This window comes from Balaenoptera acutorostrata, chromosome 4 (genome assembly GCF_949987535.1).
Source record: "Balaenoptera acutorostrata chromosome 4, mBalAcu1.1, whole genome shotgun sequence".
In the NCBI taxonomy this organism is placed as follows: Eukaryota; Metazoa; Chordata; class Mammalia; order Artiodactyla; family Balaenopteridae; genus Balaenoptera; species Balaenoptera acutorostrata.
Window position 1 is genome coordinate 60,662,800 of NC_080067.1, and position 15,844 is coordinate 60,678,643.

Here is a 15,844-nt window from a genome sequence, read left to right on the forward strand (position 1 = left end):
GGAAGTCACATCGCTAAAGAAAAGTGTGACAACTTCTCCATCATGCCCCTATTAACTCTCATTTGGATATGGATCTAAGGTAGATGATAAATGAGAAAAGACACACAGAAGCTAATCAGATCCCCAGTGATTATACAATTGCAGACCCAGCAGAACACAAGCTCCTGAAGCAGGTTTCTCATTGACTGATGCTTAGAATATCTTTCCTGGCCTTCCTTAGTCAGAAAATGCAATTTAGTACGGTATTGTACTTTCATGACAGATTATATACCCACTTGATTTTCTTCTAAGGTGAACACAAGTAGCATTCAGCCCAAGTGCCATTTCTGTAAGAAGGTACGAAACAGGTATGACAAATTTATTATACAAGCAGTAAACACCAGATTTTGAAAGTACACAAGTTGCAGTTCAATCCTGGTTTTAAGAGTTATTCTAATGTCATTAAAACACATAAATAAGACATCTACTCTTCCAGGTAGATTTATCCAATGGGTATTTACCATTATAATTACCTATTTCTTATGGGGAACACACACTAATTACCTGACCTAAATTTAGAATGAAAGTTTGGGGGCTGGAATCATTATTCTGAAGACTGTTGTCTGTACTTAAATGAAGAACTGTAATGAACTAATCAAACGAAACTGAATTTAAGTGCTTTGGGAACTGCTTAATATTTTTAACCAGTACAACAATATAGCTTCTAAAGAAACTGGCATATTCATTGTAAACACTTAAATCTTGGAGACTGACATTACAGATGCATATGCTCTGTTAAAGTAATTTAAGATTACCTTTCACGTTAAAAGAACAGCATCTTGTAAATATGCGATTCAATTATCTAAATCATTGTCTTAGTACATTATAAGAAATTTAGTAATATTTCAACACCAAAAATAATAAAGCAGGCCACAGTAGTTATTTCAAATACAGTAAATGTAATAAAGCCCATTTCAGCAATTCTACACTGAGAAAACTTAATTTTGAGTTAGAAATTAGGTGGATTCACACACACATTACACACAAGCCTACCATGACAAAACATTGTGTGTCTAAGGGGAAAAGAATGATTTAATTAAATTCTTGAATTTTAAATCTTTTATAACCATACAAATGTTGACCTTCTCCATCATTCTTACCACTGCAGATCTGTGTTGCTCAGCTAAGGAAATAATGTAGGATGTCACTATGACTTGTTATACTTCTGGACTTTTCTATTTTGATAATCCTTTACATATCTTGAAACACATGGGGCTATTCTACCACTGGCAATTACTTTTTAATAGAGTACAAGTAAATCATTTTCACATTGCTGTTCTCCCTAAAATTACTCGGTCTTATATTTTTGGCTGAGGATGGTGGGGCTTATCCTATTCATTTTGAGATAATACATGTCATTTAATGACTCCTGCTTCCCCTACACCCACTTGCTGCCAGGCAGACATGTCTTTAAACTTGTCCTAAACCCAGTTCCGTGGTTTGAACTATGAGTGCTTAACTGCCTTCTTCCTCATGCATCTCAATGCCACACAGTCTCCCTCATACATGTCCAATTGCCCTCCATCTCCAATTGTCTCCATTCTTGATGAAGAACCAAACTTCTTTACTAGTTTCCATACGGAATCTACTCACATTAAGTATTCAGGACTCATTAGACTTGACTAGGGTTGAGGTAGGTCATGATCTCCTGCCCTCTCCTTGTTCTACCCAGTCTCTTTTTTCCATCATCTCTCATCTCCCACTCCTCCTCAGGAGCAACAAGCAAAACCTCCCTCTGACCCAGCAATGTAGCTCCACCCACATCTAGGCCCCTTAGTTCTCGGGTCTCAGCTTCTATCTGGAGAAAAAATCAAATCATGTTACCAAAAACTCACAGGTTCTCCCCTCTCAAGAGGAATCCTGTTGAGACTTAATCTCATTACCTTTCTATTCTCCCCTCTTAAGAGGAATCCTGTTGAGACTTAATCTTGTTACCTTTCTATCACCCATAACTCCATGCACACAAATGATTTTCCTTAAATGTTTATTAAATGAACACTTGGGAGCTCATACAAAGCTGCCTAATTTGTGTAAGTGTAAGAGTCCTGATACCAATTTCCTCTTATACTGGTTGTGAAACCTAGGAAAATAACAAAGCCCTCAGACTCTCACTTTCTTCATCTAGAAATGGGAACAATAAAGTATAGTTGCATTAAATCAGAAATGGGTTGTGTACGAGAAAGTGCGAGAAAGAAAAATAACAGTTCAAGTAAAGCAAGAATTCTATCCACTATTTCACTCTTTGAAGTTATGCACACAGGCAATAGTACGAAATCTACACTGAACTCATTGATGTGTGTTGGTTAAATCCATGAAGAGAATGGGGAAATGATTTCAAGGGTCTCCTGGCCTTTGACAAGTGAAACACTGTTCAGGTGGCCCAGTAAGCTGGTGTGATGACATATCTTCAACATTCTCAAGAAAAATATTAAGGAATTAATAGGCAGTCACTGAGAAACACTGACTAATGGAAAATTATAAGAACTGATAAAAATCCTCTCTACATAATGATGATGACAACCAGGGAGAGAGTAGTCTGCTGGGAGAAATCTTTTTTGTTTTGTTTTGTTTTTAATTTGTTGAAGTATCTCTAGCAGGGAAATACTGAATGATTTAATTTCTGAATGCAGCCTCTACTGAATTATATACAAAAACATTAGTATAGGCATTATACATGTATTATTTGCATTACTGAAGGATTCACTGTAGAATTTGTTTAACTATATTGGGTCTAGTATGTAACATTTTATTTATGTACAAATTTCCAGGAGTACATCTAAAGCCTCATAGAACTAGAAAAATACATAAGGTCTTCTAGTCTCATCCTTTCATTTCCAGCTAAGGAAATTGAGATATAAGATAGTTGCACTGCATTGCCCTAAGTGTGAATAATAATTCAAGACTCCTAACTGCTACAGTAAGAGATTTGTGATTCTTTTTCATCTCTTCCATCAGTGACTCTCAACACTAGCTACATATTAGGATCAACTAGGAAGCATTTTTAAGATGGCCATGCCCATGTGTCACCCTAGAGATTCTAAGTGAATAGGTCTAAGATGGGCTCTGTCATCTACACTTGTTTTAAATCTCCCCAAGTGATTCGAATATATAGCCAGAGTTGAGAACACATTTTGTATGTAGTACTAGGCTATTTACCCTTAACTCCATGTAACTGGAGGCACAAGGCAGAGAGTGAGGAATATACATTGTGATGAAGTTTATCTTACTGCCCCCCTGGAGAGCATACCTGAAGTCTGACCCCTAATTCACTGCTTCTCAGACCACTCTCAGTGACCTCCATCAAAATGTGCTGTTACTAAAATCAAATACTCAATTTCTTCTCTTAATTCAGAAAACAATTTTAAGCCAGTGGAGTACCATGTTCTCCATTTAAAGTTCTTCTTCTATAATCATTTCTATATATGACAGATGTTAGAGATCATCTATGCTAAAATATAGCATAAGATGATATCTAGTTAAGAAAAACATTTTCTATTTATTTCCTTTAAATTTAGTATAGCAATATTTTATTATTTTGCTTGTTGCCTAATAAGCACCATGAATTGCAGATATATTACCTTCTAAACAACATAGAAAGCACTACCTTAATTCATTAATCTGTACCCCTACTTGATTTCAGTTCCCAAATCCAGAAATTTTGTAGTCCCTTTGACTAAAACAATCTTAAAAATAGTAGATACTCAAAAAATACTTATTGAATTGAATTTATTTCCTTTGTTATAGTTTTCCAGTAATCTGTTGTTGAGATATTTCCATTTTTTCTATTCATAATTTTCTAAGCTTTGTCTCATTCACTTTATCTTCTCTCTAAAAATCCTAGTTTAGCCAAGATTTGAAAAATAAGCTAGAGTGACTAGATAAAAAGATAAGCATGTACAAAGCTCTGGAGTTAAAAGTGAAAAATTGCTGGTTTAGTGAACAAAAAACGGATGTTAAGTATAGTGCATGAAATGAGAGAGGATGTGAGTGCTAAGAAATGAGACAACCATCTAACCCCCAGCCTACTGTCAAGATCGGATGACTTCCTATGTCAGCTTGGGGCTTCCTTCTTATCTAGCTAGATCTTCCCATGCTAAACGTTGCCCTGATCATCTCTACAGCCATTGAATTTGGCTATAAGGTTCCTGATCTATACCAGCTGCCACATGACAAAGTCTAAAATACCACTTAAAATTTTTTGTTCAAAAAATTACGTAAATCCTCCTTTGCTGAGTCTTAAAGTTCTACAGACTAACCCCAATTTACCTTTCACCTCCTCATTTTCACTGGCGAGGAAAATGAAGCCAAAGTCATAGAGTAGTGAGTAGCAGCAAATACTCTGTCCAGGATTTTTTTTTTTAATAGATTATAATGTTTAATAATTTTTTAAGAAGTTCATTTCTTTTCATTGCTGAGTAGTGTTCCACAGTATGTCTGTTTGACCATTCTGCTTTCATAAGACATTTGCAGTTTCCAGAAGATTTTTTTTTTTAACATGGATGACCACAACAAAAGCAACAATGATTGCAATTACCAAACATGAAACACACTCATACTATGTCATAATATTGTCTGTCCAGGATTTTAACTTAAACTATGTCCATCCCACACTTCTAGAGTGCTTTATTAAAGGGACAATGCTGTGGTTATGCTGGCATTTGAGCTGGACTTGGCAGTCATTAGAGCTGGGAAAAAGGGAGGAAAAAAACTGAGCTAAAAAAGATATTCATTTCGTCCACCTAGCAACCCTAGTATTCTGGGGACTATGTCCCTGCCCTGCCCTACAGGCCTGCAGTTATTGTGAAGACAGCATATTTTTAGTCATGATCCTGCCATCCTGACTACAGCTGAATGATCCAAACTGGACCGATTAGAGCCTTTCCCAGGATATATGGACTTGTGACCAAGTAGGTGGAGTGGTTGTTGGCCATATTTCCCTCAATGCAGACCACTTCTAGAGTAGGAATCAAGAATGATATGAACAAACAAAGAAAAGCAAAAATGAGAGGCAGAGAGATTTCTGAAGGTATTTAAGTCGGGAACTCATATTTATGTGGCCTACTGCTTGGTGATGCTTCCCACAGCCTTGTTGTTCTAGGAAATGGCCCCATATATTTTGAATAACTCCCATCCTTTGCTTAAGTGAGTCCATTTGAGATGTTGTCACTTGAAATCCAAACAATCCTAACTTATACACACACTTTGAGACATGAGCTGTTACAGTGGCAGCTCAGGATCTGAGCAGATGGCAGTCCTTATTCCTTAGCAGCAAAGCAGTTGGTTCAGCTATCACTGATTGTCTTTTGAGTGCAGACTATGTGCTCACAAAATCCAGAGCAACTAAGGACAAGAGACCCAGATTTAAAGAAACTGGAGAATGTTGGCTAACTTTTATAAACTGAAGTATGGTGTTAAGAAAGAAAGAAAAAAAAGGCCACTGCAATTTGATCCACTTGAAAGCAGGACAGAATAACTGCAGGAGGAATCTAAGTTTAAGAGAAATGCTTGCTATCTACATGTTTGAGATCAATGACTATCAGATAATCATATATTTTTTTATGAATAAGAGAAGAAAATAGATCTCCCACCCTAAAGGTAGGAGCCTGTAAATACTGGAAATGGGAGTGGAGAGGGCTGAGAAGAGCCAGGGGACTCTGGGAAGCCTGAGCCTCCTTGTGTCTCCAAGTGCATTACCCTCTGTAACTCCCGTCTGCCAAAGACAATGAGGCTTCTAACTGGAAAGCAGTTTTGGAGCAGCAACTTTCTACTTTAAACCTGCCCAGTCTCCTCCATTTTGGGTCTATTCATGTTTGGTTGCATTGTTAGCTGCAGAGAAAGAACTCCCAGGCACAGTGTTTATAAAGCAGAAGCCCAAAGGCACGGGTACAATCACCTTGGGCTTGACTTTCAAGGGTAGATGGAATTTCAGTAGACAGAGAGAGGAGCCTAGAGAGAATAATCCAGTCAAAGGATGAAAAAGTCCACCTTTTGTAAGAGGAGGAATGATAGTCTAGTGTGACTGGGCAAGGTACACGGGAGCACAGAAAATTAAGGTTGTCAACAACATCCTGGGGTCTCCAGTACTTTTCAGAGGCCACTCAAAGGTCTCCTTTATTTATTTCTGACTTCTTAGCCGCCTTCCTTATAGACACAGTTAATGCAACACTGACTACTAGACAAGTAAAGTGTGGCTATAATTCCTCTTAGAATACTTACTGGTTTCCTTAACAGTGAATCCCCATATTCTTACTGGTAAGACATATTTCCTACAAAAGAGCTTGCCATGCAGGTTTTTCTTAATTATAATATACAGAAACATAGAAATATAGTTGCCTCCATCTCCCCTTCTACTACCAACCTGCCCTGACACTAAAAATATACAAAAATGAATGTATTTAATTTTTATTGCAATAAAAAATGGTTTCTTAAAAAATATCTGTAAATGACTATTATTAAACGTGCTCAAAAATCAAGGGTCAACAGTATCCTGAATATATGTATATATTAATAGCTCTGCTGTTCGATTAGGTAGCCAACAGTCTTAAGTACCTATTTAAACTTAAATAAAAATTTCACCCTACAGGCACACTAACCACATCTCAAGTACCTAATTGCTACATGTGGCTAGTTGCTACTATATTAGACAGTATAACACAGAATATTTCTATCATAAAATATGTTCTATTGGAAAATATAAACAGACCAACCACAAGCCCTGAAATTGAGACTGTGATTAAAACTCTTCCAACAAACAAAAGCCCAGGACCAGATGGCTTCAAGATGAATTCTAGCAAACATTTAGAGAAGACCTAACACCTATCCTTCTCAAACTCTTTCAAAATATAGTAGAGGGAGGAACACTCCCAAACTCATTCTACGAGGCCACCATCACCCTGATACCAAAACCAAAGATGTCACAAAGAAAGAAAACTATAGGCCAATATCACTGATGAACATAGGTGCAAAAATCCTTAACAAAACACTAGCAAACAGAATCCAACAGCATATTAAACGGATCATTACACTATGATCAAGTGGGGTTTATCCCAGGAATGCAAGGATTCTTCAATATACGCAAATCAATCAATGTGATACACCATATTAACAAACTGAAGGAGAAAAACCATATGATCATCTCAATAGATGCAGAAAAAGCATTTGACAAAATTCAACACCCATTTATGATAAAACCCCTCCAGAAAGTAGGCATAGAGGGAACATACCTCAACATAATATAAGGCCATATATGACAAACCCACAGCCAACATGGTTCTCAATGGTGAAAAACTGAAAGCATTTCCACTAAGATCAGGAACAAGACAAGGTTGCCCACTCTCACCACTATTACTCAACATAGTTTTGGAAGTTTTAGCCACAGCAGTCAGAGAAGAAAAAGAAATAAAAGGAATCCAAATCGGAAAAGAAGAAGCTGACACTGTTTGCAGATGACATGATGTTATACACAGAGAATCCTAAAGACGCTACCAGAAAACTACTAGAGCTAATCAATGAATTTGGTAAAGTAGCAGGATACAAAATTAATGCACAGAAATCTCTTGCATTCCTATACACTAAAGATGAAAGATCTGAAAGAGAAATTAAGGAAACACTCCCATTTACCACTGCAACAGAAAGAATAAAATACCTAGGAATAAACCTACCTAAGGCGACAAAAGATCTGTATGCAGAAAACTATAACACACTGATGAAAGAAATTAAAGATGATACAAACAGATGGAGAGATATACCATGTTCTTGGATTGGAAGAATCAACATTGTGAAAATGACTCTACTACCCAAAGCAACCTACAGATTCAATGCAATCCCTATCAAACTACCACTGGCATTTTTCACAGAACTAGAACAAAAAATTTCACAATCTGGATGGAAACACAAAAGACCCCGAATAGACAAAGCAATCTTGAGAAAGAAAAACAGAGCTGGAGGAATCAGGCTCCCTGACTTCAGGCTATACTACAAAGCTACAGTAATCAAGACAGTATGGTACTGGCACAAAAACAGAAATATAGATCAATGGAAGAGGACAGGAAACCCAGAGATAAACCCAGGCATGTATGGTCACCTTATTTTTGATAAAGGAGGCAAGAATATACAATGGAGAAAAGACAGTCTCTTCAATAAGTGGTGCTGGGAAAACTGGACAACTACATGGAAAAGAATGAAATTAGAACACTTCCTAACACCATACACAAAAATGAACTCAAAATGGATTAAAGACCTAAATGTAAGGCCCGACACTATAAAACTCTTAAAGGAAAACATAGGCAGAACACTCTAGGACATAAATCACAGCAAGATCCTTTTTGACCCACCTCCTAGAGAAATGGAAATAAAGACAAAAATAAACAAATGGGACCTAATGAAACTTCAAAGCTTTTGAACAGCAAAGGAAACCATAACAAGATGAAAAGACAACCCTCAGAATGGGAGAAAATATTTGCGAATGAAGTAACTGACAAAGGATTCATCTCCAAAATTTACAAGCAGCTCATGCAGCTCAATATCAAATAAACAGTCCAACCCAAAAATGGGCAGAAGACCTAAACAGACATTTCTCCAAAGAAGATATACAGATTGCCAACAAACACATGAGAGAATGCTCAACATCACTAATCATTAGAGAAATGCAAATCAAAACTACAATGAGGTATCACCTCACACCAGTCAGAATGGCCACCATCAAAAAATCTACAAACAATAAATGCTGGAGAGGGTACGGAGAAAAAGGAACCTTCTTGCACTGTTGGTGGGAATGTAAATTGATAGAGCCACTATGGAGAACAGTATGGAGGTTCCTTCAAAAACTAAAATGAGAACTACCATACAACCCAGCAATCCCACTACAGGGCATGTACCCTGAGAAAACCATAATTCAAAAAGAGTCATGTAACACAGTGTTCATTGCAGCTCCATTTACAATAGCCAAGACATGGAAGCAACCTAAGTGTCCATCGACAGATGAATGGATAAAGAAGATGTGGCACATATATACAATGGAATATTACTCAGCCATAAAAAGAAACGAAATTGAGTTATTTGTAGTGAAGTGGATGGACCTAGAGTCTGTCATACAGAGTGAAGTAAGTCAGAAAGAGAAGAACAAATACCGTATGCTAACACATATATATGGAATCTAGAAAAAAAATTATGAAGAACCTACGGGCAGGACAGGAATAAAGCCACAGATGTAGAGAAGGGACTTGAGGACACGGGGAGGGGGAAGGGTAAGCTGGGATGAAGTGAGAGAGTGGCATGTATATATATACACTACCAAATGTAAAATAGATAGCTAGTGGGAAGCAGCCACATAGCACAGGGAGATCAGCTGGGTGCTTTGTGACCACGTAGAGGGGTGGGATAGGGAGGGTGGGAGGGAGACGCAAGTGGGAGGAGATATGGGGATATATGTATATGTATAGCTGACTCACTTTGTTATAAAGCAGAAACTAACACACTATTGTAAAGCAATTATACTCCAATAAAGATGTTTAAAAAAAATGTTCTATTGAATAGCACTGGTTTATATATTAATTATTTAGAATGATCTAGCAACTGTGAGGCTCAATAAAGTGGTTTTAAATCTTGTGCAGTAAGCAAACAGGCTCTTCCAGCTTTTGAGGGGTACAAGGAGAAAGATTTTTTTAAGAGGAATTAGGCTATGGGGAAAAAAATTATAAAAGAACAGGAAGATTGATACTAAAAGTAGCTAAACAAGGTCAAGACAAGCTTGAGGCTGATTTGATCATATTTCAGTAGTGTTTTCAACCTTCCTATAGGTCTTTTCTCAGCTGGAGTCTTTTCAGATTCAGCTGTTCTTAAAGCTCCTTCAGGACCCCTTTCTTATGTTTTTTAGTCACTGAAATTGAATAAAAGCATCAAGATAGAGTGTGTCCAATAGTCATAAGAGGCTTGAACCAAAAGTCAGATCTAACAATGAACAATCATTTCCTCTTCCCAGTGTCTAAACAAAACCAAACCCAACACAACAACAGCAAAGCTCAGCAAGCATCCCTGTGGGACAGTAGAGGGGAAAGGATATGGGACCACCTGCAACCAGGCATTTAGAACAAAGTCAGTACTTAGGGCACCTCTGCACAGAAAACAGGCATTTTATCTCCACCCTTAGAATAACTGCTTTCCTATGAACAGGAAATTTCCTCAGATTTTCTCTGAGATTTTGAACATACGTCAGAGACTGAAACTGAAAACACTTGAGCGACCGTTACTTGATTCTCCTCTTTATTTCCCCCCCTGACTATTGTGCCACTCATGCTTCTCTACCTCGTGTCACTGGGATCTGAACATTACAATGAGCCAAAGTTCTCATTTCTAACATAGTTAGAGGTTTAAAATAAACACAAAACAAAACAATGTCTTAGAGAAATAATACCTAACATCTTAGAGAAATAATATCTATATACACATCCACAATCACCGCTCTCCCCAGAAGCTATGCCTTTAGTTTTGCTTAACCTCCACTTTGTAATATGACAGTACAAATAAGAGATTGCAACATCATGATGTATTTGATTAAAGATGCAGCCCCTTTATAGCACATTTCCAATAAGATAAAATATTCAGTAGCATGATTTCTAGACAATAAATTTCCCACAGTATGACTTATAGCTGGCTCATCAGCCACAAAAGCTGAATAATAATCAGAGTTAACCTCCATATTTCTAAAAGGAAGACACTGGTGTTTCCGATCTTAATTCTTGGTCTGACATTGGTTAAAGAGTTGCTAATACCCCACATTTTACAGTGCCATCAATACTGCAAATAAATGCACAACACAATGAAAATATTTATGTGTGGTACTATCCAGAAAGATATAGTTAGCAAAAATATGGTAAAGTGTAAGTAACCTTGACAAATTAGGCTTCATTGAAATACTTCCCAGGCCTTGCCCAGAGACATAAATAATTCACAGAGCCCAGCACCAAATACAAATGAAGAACATTTGTTATTAATTTATCCCTCTTTTTTTGGCCAGAGCATTTTTCTTCTATAATGAAACGCACTGTGAACCACTTTCTGTGCTCTCCTGTGCCATTATCTGCAAGTTATGAAACGTCTAATTTATCTTTATGTAAAAAAACACGTCCAAGGATGGGGTGTGTGTGTGCGTGTGTGTGTGTGTGTTTGTGAGCAGTCCATAGGGCTCTTGCAACACTGAGTCATCATCAGATCATATATGACAAATTAATGTTTGGAACATTAATGTCACCTAGGAACTCAATACAGACTGACCAATCCATTAGTAAAACATATATGACAGATGTCCTTTAGCTAAGGGTAGGAATTATTCACCTCACTGAAAATTTAAATTCCATTTTCAAAGTTAAAGAGACACAGTTTATTCTTTTTTTTTTAACGTCTTTATTCCATTTTCAAATTTAGAGAGGCACAGTTTATTCTTTTTTTTTTAACATCTTTATTGGAGTATAATTGCTTTACAATGTTGTTAGTTTCTGCTGTATAACAAAGTGAATCAGCTATACATATACATATATCCCCCATCACCTCCCTCTTGCGTCTCCCTCTCAACCTCCCTATCCCACCCCTCTAGGTGGTCACAAAGCACCGAGCTGATCTCCCTGTGCTATGTGGCTGCTTCCCACTAGCTGTCTATTTTACATTTGGTAGTGTATATGTGTCAATGCTACTCTCTCACTTTGTCCCAGCTTACCATTCCCCCTTCTGTGCCCTCAACTCCATTCTCTATGTCTGGGTCTTTATTCCTGTCCTGCCCCTAGGTTTTTCCGAACTTTTTTTTTTTTTTAGATTCCATATATATGTGTTAGCATATGGTATTTGTTTTTCTCTTTCTGACTTACTTCACTCTGTATGACAGACTCTAGGTCCCTCCACCTCACTACAAATAACTTAATTTCATTTCTTTTTATGGCTGAGTAATATTCCATTGTATATATGAGCCACATCTTCTTTATCCATTCATCTGTCGATAGACACTTAGGTTGCTGCCATGTCCTGGCTATTGTAAATAGTACTGCAATGAACACTGTGGTATATGACTCTTTTTAAATCATGGTTTTCTCAGGGTATATGCCCAGTAGTGGGATTTCAGGGTCATATGGTAGTTCTATTTTTAGTTTTTTAAGGAACCTCCATACTGTTCTCCGTAGTGGCTCTATCAATTTACATTCCCACCAACAGTGCAAGAGGGTTCCCTTTTCTCCACACTCTCTCCAGCATTTACTGTTTGTAGATTTTTTGATGATGCCCATTCTGACTGGTGTGAGGTGATATCTCACTGTAGTTTTGATTTGCATTTCTCTAATGATTAGTCATGTTGAGCATCCTGTCATGTGTTTGCTGGTAATCTGTATATCTTCTTTGGAGAAATGTCTAGTTAGGTCTTCTGCCCATTTTTGGATGGGTTGTTTGTTTATTTGATATTGAGCTGCATGAGCTGATTGTATATTTTGGAGATTAATCCTTTGTCAGTTGCTTCATTTGCAAATACTTTCTCCCATCTGAGGGTTGTCTTTTCTTCTTGTTTATGGTTTCCTTTGCTGTGCAAAAGCTTTTAGGTTTCAATAGGTCCCATTTGTTTGTCTTTATTTCCATTTCTCTAGGAGGTGGGTCAAAAAGGATCTTGCTGTGATTTATGTCCTAGAGTGTTCTGCCTATGTTTTCCTCTAAGAGTTTGAAGGTGTCTGGCCTTACATTTAGGTCTCTAATCCATTTTGAGTTTATTTTTGTGTATTGTGTTAGGGAGTGTTCTAATTTCATTTTTTTTACATGTAGCTGTCCAGTTTTCCCAGCACTATTTATTGAAGAGGCTGTCTTTTCTCCATTGTGTATTCTTGCCTCCTTTATCAAAAATAAGGTGACCATATGTACATGGGTTTATCTCTGGGCTTTCTATCCTGTTCCATTGATCTATATTTCTGTTTTTGTGCCAGTACCAAACTGTCTTGATTACTGTAGCTTTGTAGTATAGTCTGAAGTCTGGGAGCCTGATTCCTCCAGCTCTGTTTTTCTTTCTCAAGATTGCTTTGGCTATTCGGGGTCTTTTGTGTTTCCATACAAATTGTGAAATTTTTTGTTCTAGTTCTGTGAAAAATGCCAGTGGTAGTTTGATAGGGATTGCATTGAATCTGTACATTGCTTTGGGTAGTAGAGTCATTTTCACAATGTTGATTCTTCCAATCCAAGAACATGGTATATCTCTCCATCTGTTTGTATCATCTTTAATTTCTTTCATCAGTATCTTATAGTTTTCTGAGTACAGGTCTGTTGCCTCTTTAGGTAGGTATTCCTAGGTATTTTATTCTTTCTGTTGCAGTGGTAAATGGGAGTGTTTCCTTAATTTCTCTTTCAGATTTTTCATCATTAGTGTATAGGAATGCAAGAGATTTCTGTGCATTAATTTTGTATCCTGCTACTTTACCAAATTCATTGATTAGCTCTAGTAGTTCTGGTAGCATCTTTAGGATTCTCTCTGTATAGTATCATGTCATCTGCAAGCAGTTTATTCTTTAAGATAGTAAATGAGAAAATGGATGGATAGGACAGGAATCAATGAACTTGGACCTTGTCCTAAAGCCCTCTCATTAAAAACCAGAATGCTCTATTCAGCTGAATCAACTTAATAAAAGAAGGAAATGAATTGTTTGACCTGACTGATATCTGAAAAGGCAGTTGATTCGTTCCATTTTAAGTAACAGCTGACATTCCAATCTCTTTAATTTGTAACTATTAGTATAGCTGAATTATTTTATCCTTCAATCTGCTATTAATATATATATATGTATATATATATATATCCAAAGTAACTTTGAATATATTCAGTGAAGTGGTGGAAAAGCATAGATTATAAAGAATGGGGGGGAAAGTATGGGATGAAAGAGAGATAATATGTAAAAATAGAAAAAGAGAAGATGACTGAAAGACAACATTGGAAAATCACATGATATAAAATATGAACTCATCCACACAGCAATCTGTGAGGGGAAGAGAAGAGAGATAATTATCCTTTTTAGACACTGCATGAGATATTGGAATAGAGTAAAAAATACACCTGAGTTCGAATCCCAGCTTTGCATATTATTAGCTGCGTGTCCTTGGGAAGGTTATGAAACCTCATGGAGAATCATTTCTCTCAATGATTAAAAAGATAAAATAATAATCCTGTAAAGATATCTTGAGGATTAAATGAGGCAACCTGTGTAGAATCTCTGACATCTGGTAAGAAATCCATTAATTTAGTTTCTATCCCCACTTAACAATTGGGGAAACTTGATTTGTCTTCTTATGGTGCTATGTGGCAATTTCTCTGGGATCTGTTCTTAGGAGTAGAACCACTGGGTTCTTACGTGTGTGTTCTTAATAATCTGATTAAGTGCTGCCAGTTCGCTCTCCAGGCTGGTTTGTACCAGGCTCCATACCCACAACCAGTGCACAAGAGTTCCTAGTCCCCACATCCTGCTGAGTGCTTGACTTGACTTATTTAATCTGCACAATAACTCTAATGAAAAACAATGTGTTCTTCTCTCCAACTTGCAAATAAGAGAATTAGGACATACAACTTGAACACAAACACTCTGTGAGCATGCATTTTTGCCAGGTGCTTTCTAGACACAACCTCTGTACAGAAATCCAGTTGATTAAGAATTTCTGTCTTGAAGGAACAAAAAAAATATTTATATATTCATAGACATCAGAAAAGTATGTAAACAAGTATTTGGTCATTCCCTTTCACCCCAAAAGTGCTGTCAACACTTTCTCCACTCTTGCTGTAGATGGGACTCTGGTTCTTAAAGTTAATAAGTCAAGGACAGTTGGCATTTTGAGAGGCTCCAAGCAGTGGCAGAGGAGGGGGAAAGTAATGGAACCAGCCCCCCTCGCTATCCCTGCTCTCCCCCCCGTGCCATCAGTGAGAGGGTGTATTGTCTGTAGAGAATTTTAAAACAGTAATAAAACCAATTTTAAAGAAAGTCAGACTTCTTTTCATTATCACGATGCCCTGGCGATTTTAAACAATGTCAGTGATAAAACATTCAGCCTCACTTGTTGGGGTGAACCTACCTTTATGCCACTTGTTCTAAGAAACTGCTACATTTCAAAGGTGGAAGCTACAATTTGACTTTGGAGAGCCCTGTTTTAGACCTTGTTTACCACTTTGACAAATAGTTTTAGTCATTAGTAACACAAGTATTTACCAATGGTTCTTGGGCAATCCCTCAATTAAGGTAGAAATGTTAAGATATTCCATTTTATAATGTAAAAGCTAACTTCTTTGGGGAAAGTGTGAAATTCTGTGGAGATTATTCCATCAACTGTTTCTGCTACCTCGGTTTGGGATGGGATGTAGGAAGAAAATAGAGAAAAGGTTCTCCAGTAGAGGAGGGATAAGCTGTTGCCAGGCCTAGGTAAAATGCTGGTAAGGGGCATAGAAGATAGACTCCACAAACTGTGGTGTCAAATGTCTGGTTTTTAAGTTTCCTACTCCATGCTACAGGAAAGTTTTGTCAAAACACTGCAGCCTAATATTAGTTGCCCTTTGAGGAGTTATAGGAGGGAATCCATGTCACATAGAGGTTGAGAGGGATGGATAAATACCTTCAGAAGCATGGAGTAGCAACTATGAGGTGGCAAAAGTTTACTAGTAACGAAATTCAGAGAAATTTGCAGCAAAGTGTCTAGGAACAAGAAGGATGGGTGTGGGAAATGTGTAAGCCTGGGAATCCCAATTATATGCCTTCTAGGACTGTGGTAGAAAAGAAACTATGAAGGGTTGAGGGGAACCAGGAGAGTT